We start from the raw sequence: 10,785 nt of genomic DNA on the forward strand, positions 1-10,785 counted from the left end.
CCACTCCTGAATGCAGCCCTGTGTCGCCCTGCTTGGCATGCGGCGCCCTCCTCCCCAGGGCTGTGAGTATATGTGAGCAATGACCTGCTGCAGTCAGCCTCACCAGTCCAGTGTCAGGGGTCATGTGTTCAGCCATCTCATATTTAGTGGGGGGGCGGAGGGAATCTCTCCTTCACCAGTGTGGTGAATAGGAGGTGATCAGAACAGACACCTATCTCAAAGAGTTAAAAAATTAAAGTGAATCATATATGTAAAGCATGTATCATCATGCCTGCTCCGGTAGAAGTTCATGCCAACAGAGAAGAAAACAAAAGGGAATGTAGCCACGGGCGGGAGGTATTCTCACCAGAGGCTGGGACACTGCTAGGAGTCGTGTGGGAACGAACCCTATTGCAAAGACCTACCTCGTGCTGACTGGTTTCATGTTTTCCTTGCTGAAGGGAAAAAAACACATGGAAAAATGATCTCTCTTCTTCTTAGTATAACAAGAAATGTTGTCACTCATAATTGAAATGGCATTGTAAGTCACCCCATCTCCCTTTGGCTCAGTTTTCTCACCTGTAAAATGGGGATTTTGAGCTGAATAATATGCCAGATACCAAGCTAAAGAAGGGAGCTGAAGAGAAAGGATCAGAATGATTGCTAACAGGGTCCCTCCCTGCAGGAACTCACAATGCAGAGGGATGAAAGCGCCTGCCTTAAGCACCAGGCAGGGAGTGAAGATAACTTAGCAGGATAATATAATTGAGAAATAGAGCACTAGAGAATGCGATAGGGACTGCCACTTGTCGCTCAATTTTTATTTACAGGGCAGTCACATCCCTAACCAAACACATTATTATTCCCAGCCTCTCTTGCAACTAGAGTAGTCATACCAACTTTTAGACAGTAACATGTAAGGCCAAGTGGTATTTGAAGATGTTTCCAGAGAGTCTTTTTTAAAAGAGTAGGTATGCCCTTTTTTCTACTTTCCTCCAACTCCTGTCTAGATTGTGGATGAGATGGCTGGAGTTCTAGCAGCCATTTTGATCCAAGAGGACAAATTACATCCTAGGGATGGTGCAGTGTGAGCTACTGAAATATGGGACCCTCACCAGTTCACAGAGCTGTTATATCAATGTCAAGGGCTACACTTCTTTTACCTGAGAGAAAAATAAACAATTTATTTGTAGGACTATGTGTGTATATGTGTATTAATGCAACCAATTCTAATCTCAACTGATACAACAAATACTTAATATTAAACCTAGTTACTATTTTATTTAGTTCCTAAGGATCTTATGAGATTTTTTAAAACATAAGACCCTTCCAGAATTCAAGGATTTATTTTAGCTTCTGAAATGTCAAGTTTCACAGTGGTACAGCATTGCATCGCAGGTATTTTCACAACCAGGAGACCCAAATCAATGTTTGGGCTTAGATCATTTTAGGACTGAAAAGTCTAGAAAATTCTACCTTCTGAACTAGTAGGTAGATTTCTAGGACTGTAAATCTGCTGTACAGAACTTGGGTCCACACGCACCCTCATCCACATACCTGTACAGTTGCATGCACACACCTGCATGGGGCACACACATACTCTCAGGAAGTTGCACATATGCATCACACACACTCACAGCCACACACAGGTACATTTTCGTATCCACACGTGGTGAGAGCTCCGGTGGTTCCCTGAGATTGTGAAAGCCCCAGATTTCTCCTTCATCAGAGCACTAAACTATTATATGAGTTATTTTCAATAACCTTGTATCCTGAGCTGGAAGTGGAATGCTGAGTCATAACAAGCAAGAGCAAGAAAGCTCGGTAAGTCAATCCTTGACCATAGAGGTGCACTCATGGCCAAGCGGGAAGAGGAGGATCCCCTTCCCTCCCCCATACGGGTTCAGGGTCAGAAGGAAAATCCTGATGAGTGTGGGAGGGGGGCAGTTTGGACTTCATGAGGTCTCACCTTCATGGGGGATACTTCCATGAGAGCGTGAGTTAAGCTCCTACCTGAGCCTCTGTCCTCTCTCCAGGGCTGTTCCCCTAAATGAGTGTGTCAATTGACTCAATCCCTGCTTGGATATTTTGATGTCTCCTCGAACTTACCCCCTGGCTCTGATCCCCTTCCTCTGAGAGCTTGCTCAGCACTGCATGTTGTGCTAAGGACTTTGGAAAACACAAAGATGAAGGAACTTAATCCCTGCTCTCAAGCAGTGAGCATTCTAATCGGAACTCAAAAATAAACCTGAAGAGGCTTTCTTTTCCAATCATCAATTCAGCCTCATCCCATCAAATGGCTCTTTTCTGCCCTTACTGACACCCGGGGAAATGCCACAACCTGTCAGGTAGTTGTGTTTGTTGAAAGTCCAAGATCGTTTGAAATAAAAGAGGCAAACGGGCAATAGTCTGATAGCCAATGCGCAGCTTCCACTCCCCCAGGACCCGGCTGGTCTTGAGGCTGAAGGGACCCAAGTCAGAGACGCCTAGGAGTGGAAGGGGTGACTGCTCTTTCCCAACACCCCCCTTTCTTCTCGAGGAGCAAGGCCTCCCTATATTAGGGCAAGGAGGAGAGAAAGGAAAAAAAACAAGCATTTTGTGGTGTGTGTGTGTGTGTGGTGTGTGGTGTGTGTGTGTGTGTGTGGTGTGTGTGTGGGGGCGGTGTGGGGTGTGTGTGTGTGTGGTGTGTGTGTGTGTGGTGTGTGTGGTGTGTGTGTGTGGTGTGTGTGGTGTGTGTGTGTGGTGTGTGTGGGGTGTGTGTGTGGGGTATGTGTGTGTGCGTGTGTGCGTGTGCGCGTGTGTGCGTGTGCGCGTGTGGGGGGTGTGTGTGTGGTGTGTGTGTGTGGTGTGGGGGGTGTGGGGTGTGTGTGGGGGGGTATGTGTGTGTGTGTGGGGTGTGTGTGTGTGGTGTGGGGGGTGTGGGGGGGGTGTGTGGGGGGTATGTGTGTGTGTGTGTGTGTGTGTGGTGTATGTGTGTGTGTGGTGTATGTGTGTGGTGTGTGTGTGGGGGGGTGTGTGTGGTGTGTGTGTGTGTGTGTGTGTGGTGTATGTGGTGTGTGTGTGTGTGTGTGGTGTGTGTGTGTGTGTGTGTATGTGTGTGTGTGCGCGCTTTCCCCGCCGCCTCTCCCCAGGGCTCTTCTCGCTCAGGTGGCTCAGGGTGGATCTGCAGCATCTCTGTTCAGCCAGGTGCCTAGTCTCGCCTTCATTGAGCCTCCTTCCCGAATCTCCAGGAGCCTCCAGCTTCCGACCGGTGCTGTGGGACTTTGCCTTGCACTTCAGTTCCTAGAGATATGTAGGGGCCGGAGGAAGAGCCCCAGCTATCGCAACAGGGCAGAGGGTGCCCGGTCTCCTGCCTCTGAGCCACACCCTTCAGATCCCAGAACACCTTTCTCAGTCCCAGCCTCCCGTAGGCACTTCGCCTTCGCTAAATGGGGCCAGCGAATGTTATAAAGGAGGGCTCAGGACAGGTGTTACTTCACTGCGGGGCCCTTCCAGGAACCAGGACGGTCAGGTCTCACTCTGCTTGCTCTCTGCGTTCAAGTTGTTCACTAGCACCTCCCGGCGCCTCCTAAAAGCCATCGGAGGGGCACAGGCTCCGCCCTGTGGCCGCCTCCTAACATTGCACCTGCGCAGGATTACAGCCTCCGAAAATTCAAATCTCTCTTAATCCTACACGGAAAAATCCTCAATTTACCATTCTGTTGTATTTACTCCCAGTAGGCTTTCCATGGGCACAGAAAGTATGAAGATCTATGTCCTTCTTTTCTCACTTAACTGCCCAAGATGATTTAATTCTGCTACTCCTGGGCATTTTTTAATGTAAAAAATTCCTCGTGCAAAGTATTGAAAAACTTGCTAAAATACTGAGAAACGATCACTTGTTTTACACTGAATAGTTTTCTCTCTCTCTCTCTCTCTCTCTCTCTCTCACACACACACACACACACACACACACACACACACACACACACACACATTTAGGGAATCTTTATGTTTCCAAGTAGAAGTTGGAGGTGGAAGGAGAGAAGGGAGTTTCTTATATACTTTCTTGAGTGTATGTCTCTAATTTGCCAGGCACTTTTTACATGAGAACATAGTGACACAATAAATCCCGATTTTACAGATTAAAAACAAAAAAAAACCCCTCAGTTCAGAAGAGTTAAGTAACCTTCCCAAGGTCACACAGCTGATGAGTTTCAAGACAAGGAATGAAGCACTTTCATGACCCCGAAGCCCAGAGCTACTAGACCTGCCAAATTAGAGCTTCCTCCCACCCCTGGAAAGGGTATCATTGAAGGATCTCAGTTGGGACAGTGTCCAGGGTGTTTTGGATCAATTTTACATTCATCCAGAATGGCTCGGGCTCTGCCACGGTTCCCCCCAATGAACTCTCACACTGCCCTCAGGACAGAGCCTCACCCCCTCCCTGTCCTTGGAAGGTACACTAGGCCCACTGTTGCCAGTGGGAATCGTTTCCAATGACAGAGACTTGACAGAGCCCTGTACTGTTGAGACCATCTGGACAACGTACATGACTGAACCCTATTAAGGCCTCTATATAAACTTTTAAGATTCCTGGGGGCAGGTGTGGCAACCTACTTGTCTTGCAGCCTCCCAAGACAAGCCTGGTATGTAAGTTCCCTTGCTTATTAAACCTGCCGCCTACCAGTCCGGAGTGGTCTGCCCCTTCATTGGTCTCTCCTTGACCTCCGTGTGCAGGAGCCAGTTTCAGATCTCACACAACAGCCTAGGGGCTGGGTTACCAGGGGAGATTAACTTCACCCCCATATCCCCAGTCCCTTGCACAATTCCTGGTATAAATAGCAGGTCCTCATTGAAAGGGTCTTAACCCATGACAGATTCCTGCCATGGAAAGTTCTTATTCCAATAAGGAGAGAGGTGTTCTCTATGTGTACACACATAGTCAGGTTCACTCGCTCCCAGGCTGATTCCGTTCAGCCTTGGCCAAATATCTCACAGGTCTTTCTCAGCTGCCCGTTTAATATGCACATCGAACCAAAAGGTGCAGAAAAGTTTTGTTTTATTTGGATAAATATATATTCTTTTTCATCCTAGTTTTCCTTTCCTGCTCAGCAAAACCAAGACCTTGCAATAGGGGTGCCAATTTAGCAAATAAACATACAGGATGCCCTGTTAAATCTGAATTTCAGATAAACATGGATACATTTTTACCATAAGTATGTCCTAAATATTGCAAATATAATCATTGTAATATTCCCCAGATTATCTGAAATTCTAATTTAACAGGGTATCCTGTATTTTATTTGGCAGCCCTACTTGGGGGCCTCTCCTGGAGTGTTTGTGGAACATTCCACAACATTCAGTGTTTCTGGAAAGGGAAGCCTTGGGAAGGAGTCAGCAGATGGTGGAGGCCTGCTTGCAGGGCAGCTGTTCTGGACGCTGCCTTGTTTCTGGGAAGAGGGGGAAGGGCCGCTAGAGTGGATTCTCCTAGTGATTGCATGCCCCACTGAGGGCAGGTCCGTGCTGAAAGGCCAAGCAGAAAGCAGAGCTTGTCTGCAGAGATAAAAGGCCAAAAGTCTGGGCTGGGCCTCATCTTGTACCTGGCTGCATGTCTTGCCGTGAGATGAACAACTGTACCTGGCTCTTACTGTAGGTCTGCAGCTGAGAGAGGCCACAGGGCCTCAGGGCTCTCGGCCATTTGAAGATACAGGAGTTGGAAGATTAGTCCCGGTCCTTGATATCGATATATCGCTCTCTCCCTCTCTCTCTCTCTGCATCCATCTGTGTGTGTCTGTGTCTGTCTGTCTATGCATATCTATCTGTCTGTCTCTCTATCTCTGTCTCTCCTCACCCGCCCAGCCCCTCTTACTGACACTGTTTGGTAAATTTCTCTCAATGCTTCTCAAAGCAGGATGCGGGGAAAGGCATTCAAGTGCAGACTTCGCAGTAGAGGTTGTGCTGTCTTTGGTCACAGATTAATTCTTCTTGGAGCTTCAGTTTTCAGACCTGGGGCCCCTGTTACCGGGAGCTGATGAGGTTTTTCTTGTCCACCTGGGCATGGTACGGCTAAAAGTGATATTCAGAGGCTCACTGCCCCCCTTGTCTTTGCCTCACGTAGCTTCCTGTCCCTGGACTATGTGGGGAAAATCATGTGAACAGCGGCGGAGTCTGCGCATAGCAGAGGCAGTATCTGGACTTGCATGTAGTCGGTGAGCCTCGCGATCTGGGAGCAGTCTTGGCTACCCTTCATTCTCATGGGGTAGGGGGAGTCGTTATCTCACTCGGTTTCAATCATGCCAAAGGATTGCCTATTTCACAAGTAGAGCTCGGAAAGGCCTCCTGTTTCCCACAAATCCCTGATACTTCCTGGCTTCCTCGGTATCAGCACAGCCCTGATTTGCCATCTGTAGAGTGTTTCACTAAATCCTAGACCTCTAGCCATGGCATAATTGACAGATTTCACATGTGGGTGGATTTATGTATATAAACAGTTGCCTATTACCAATAAGGAACAGCCCACACTTCAGAAAGGAGCTATGTGTCTTATAGAAACCACAAAATATCATGGAGAGTGCTAAAAACTGAGTTTAACTTCACCTCTGTTGTTCACGAGCTGTGTGACCTTGAAGGGTACTTAACCTTGTGATACTCAGCATCCCCAGAAGTTGCAGACAGACGATGCCATGGGTTTTGCAGAGGGAGATAGACACATGGATGAGATACGTGTCAAGGGTCCAGCAGAGCCCCTGCCACATCATAGTAACTTTTTCCTTAACAGCCATAATTGGGCACCTACAGTATACCAGACACTTCCCGGAGGCTGAGGGAGATGGGGTCAATGAGACTACAAAACTTTCTATTTTTATTTAAAAAAAAAAAGACTGAGAGTACAGGCCTTGGGTCAAGTGCCTGAGTTTGAATTCTGGCTCCATCTCTCCTTAGCTGTGTAATTTAGGCAAGATTGTTCTCATCTATAAAGTGGGGGCTGGTAGATTAGCACCTGAAGCTGAATAGGGAGAAGGGGGTAAGAAGGTGTCTGGGGCTCTGTTCAGACCAATTTGGCTCAGGAAGAAAAATAGATGAGGCCCTGTCTGCCCAGTGTGGCTACAGCATCCTCTCGGACCACTGGGAGAGTGTGGGCATCTCTCCTCAACCACTACACTTGTGTACAGGTGTGACCCAAGCCCTCTAGGGGCACATTTAGCCTTGGAAGTGGCTATAGGCTTGGAGTTTGGGATCTTCCCCAAGTTACTAATATATTAGCAGTCTCACCCTTGGCTTCCCCAAGCCCTTTCTTGGGGAAAGGACATCAGCTGAGTCAGACACAAGCACCACTCAGGGGTAGAGTTGGACCCCTACCCAAGGAGTCCATGACCTTTGAGGTAAATGTTGAGATTTGATGGTTCCGTGTTAACTTTTTTGTATCATCCTATGATGATTCAGTCATTAATGGAAACTTCTTTCTTCCCAATCAGATTTGCTACATTATCTACATTTGAAAGAATTTATGGTCAACAGTTTATCCAAAGGCTTTCATCGAACCACTAGAAAGAAAGCTACAGAGCTACATACATAACACTGAGACATCACCTAGGCTCAGATCAGCTCTAGCACCTAAACTAAATAGTAAATTTTCTTCATATACACATATAGTCTAGGCTCTGAATCCTCTTGTATGAATATTTTTGTTTGCTGTCAGAACTGACGGCGTAACCTACTAGCTCTTTTTTGTCCACATTCCCTGGAGGCCAACTAGACATCAACCGTGAAGACTTTAGAACCTGTGTACAGGGTGGGATTGGGGACAAAATCACCACAAAATAGAAAATGATATTTTACCCCCCCCCTCCTTCATTACTCTGAAACCACTTTGGAAATCTCTTCCAGATATAATCTGTACTCTCCTAGGAGGTAAGTCCTTCTAGAATCTCTGCTTCACTAAAGTTACTTTTGAAAGACAGTCAAGCCCTTGCTTATATGAAAGGTTTGTCTATTATTTATCCCTTCTCTTCTGAAAAATTAATAGGTAAGATATTTTTATACTTTTATAACGTAAAGCTCCATGCTTGACACACTAGCTATATCACTCTATGAATGGGGGAAAAAATCTCTTAAACAAGGAATTCACAACTGAAGAAATCTATGGATGAAAGCTGATTATTAAGCATACCATATTGTTCCATCTGTCTCATTTTTTGCCTAATCTCTCTCTTCACTGATTTTGCTTTGGGTGGTCAGTTTGGAGCAGTAAAGAATGCTTTAGTTTAACCTGAGACTCCTAAGCAGGAATAATTACCAAAATGCAAGAATGTCTTTGACTTAACATGTTATATCCAAGTAGAGTTATGTTATATCCAGGTAATACTTTTTGAATCTGAGGATGCCTGTCTTTTATCAGCTCTACGATACTCTCAGCCAATGTATCTTCAAATATTACTTTACCCATTCTCCTTTTTTGGAACATCTATTGGACATGTGTTAAACCTTTATTTTTCCTTGTCTCATTTTGTTCACATTTTTCACCTGCATCTTTGTTACTTTTTTTTTTTTTTTTTTTGACTGTGTCGGGTCTTTGTTGCAGCATGGATCTTCTTTGAGGCGTGCGGTATCTTTCGTTGCGGTGCTCCCCGGCTTCTCTCTGGTTGTGGTGTGCGGGTTTTCTCTCTCTAGTTGAGTCGCGCAGCCTCAGTAGTTGCCCCGCAGCACGTGGGATCTTTGTTCTCCGTCCAGGGATTGAACCTGCATCCCCCGCTTTGGAAGGTGGATTTTTTTTACTGCTGGACCACCAGGGAAATCCCCTTTGTTACATTCTGAATAAATCCTTTAGATATACATTCCACTTATCAAATTCTTTTCAGCTAGGGACTTCCCTGGTGGCACAGTGGTTAAGAATCCCTGCCAATTCAGGACACAGGTTCAGTCCCTGGTCCGGGAAGATCCCACATGCCGCAGAGCAAATAAGCCTGTGCACCACAACTACTGAGCCTGTGATCTAGAGCCCGCGCGCCGCAACTACTGAGCCCATGTGCCACAACTACTGAAGCCCGCGCGCCTAGAGCCTGTGCTCTGCAACAAGAGAAGCCACTGCTATGAGAAGCCCACGCACTGCAACGAAGAGTAGCCTGCGCTCACCCCACTAGAGAAAGCCCACCTGCAGCAGTGAGACCCAGCACAGACAAAAACAAATAAATAAATAAAAATTCTCTTCAGCTATGTCTAATCTTTTACATTTTCCATTAACTTTATTTCAAGAATGAGTTTTAATTCCTAGAACTTTTTGATTCTTTTTCATATGTGCCTCTTATGTGATAATGTCATAGACTTATGTTTAATAACATTTGTACAGCTTCTAAAATTGACTTTGTGAATTATATCTTACAGTTCTATTACCTGAAATTCTTTTTTTAAAAAATAAGTTTATTTTTGGCTGCGTTGGGTCTTCGTTGCTGCGCGTGGGCTTTCTCTAGTTGCAGTGAGCGGGGGCTACTCTTCGTTGTGGTGCATGGGCTTCTCATTTCGGTGGCTTCTCTTGTTGTGGAGCATGGGCTCTAGGTGCGCGGGCTTCGGTAGTTGTGGCACATGAGCTCAGTAGTTGTGGCTCATGGGCTCTGGAGTGCAGGCTCAGTAGCTGTGGCACACGGGCTTAGTTGCTCCGCAGCATGTGGGATCTTCCCAGACCAGGGCTCGAACCCGTGTCCCCTGCATTGGCAGGTGGATTCTCAACCACTGCGCCACCAGGGAAGCCCCATTACCTGAAATTCTAATCCTGCTATTTATCTATTAACTGAAAGATTTCTTTGTGTGTTGTGTTACTTTATATCATGAGTTCATCTTGAATAGGATTTTGGTTGTAGGAATCTATGTGGAATGGTTTGAAAAGGCATTTTTCCCACAGAGGTTTTGTTGTTTCTGCAAGATACAACAAGATGTTTATTTTCAGCCGGAGAACATTCTTTTGATAAAGTTCCCAGTTTGGTTTCCTACATCAAATGGATTAGAAAACCTACAACCCAAAATCATGTTGTGAGGACAGGCTTAGTATTATAAATTAGTATATAAATTAGTATTATAAATGCTCAGGGGAGACTTTTCTACCTGACTTTCGTCACAGATGGAGAAACTCCCTTGTTATCTTTTCTCAGTGCTATGTGGAAACAAAGTTTTACTAGCTTACCACTTCAGTGAGAGTATAATCCTTTGCGAGGGGTCCAGGCTTCATGCAAGGGTCACGTGTTAAATCCAAGCCTTCTACAAACCTGAGATTCTCCTGTCACCGTACAGGTGAAAATACATGTCCTTGGGTATTGGGACTAACGCCATCCTCTCTGACCCCTATGCCCCTTCTACAGGAGCCGCAGTGTCAATCATCATTTATTTGTCCAAGTCGTGGTACCCTCTTCTTTTATGGTCTCGGGGATTTCCGGTATGGTCTCTGCAAGCCCAGCTGTGCTCCTAGGTATGTTTGTTACATTCTCTCAACACTTCCAGCTGTCATTCAGTGGTTCACAATGTTTCTGGAAAGGAGTCTCCTCACCTGTGCAAATGTCTGCAGGACCGCACATCCAGTGGCTCTATGGTAGTTACTGCAATGAAGCTGGAAGGAGTACCAGGCCTGGATCCCTCAGTATTCACTTTATGAGACAAATGTTGCCAACCCACAGTTGCTATCAAAACGAGCACGACATTTACGTTCAGTGTGAACCGTTGAAGAACCAGCAGAAAGGTACGATTTTTTTTTGTTTTTACCACATCCCTACGTCCTGTCTATTTTCAATGTGGATGACTCTGTATTCACAACTGTCTTCCCTACTTAGCTTGAAAATC

This window comes from Kogia breviceps, chromosome 11 (assembly GCF_026419965.1).
Source record: "Kogia breviceps isolate mKogBre1 chromosome 11, mKogBre1 haplotype 1, whole genome shotgun sequence".
Lineage (NCBI taxonomy): Eukaryota > Metazoa > Chordata > Mammalia > Artiodactyla > Physeteridae > Kogia > Kogia breviceps.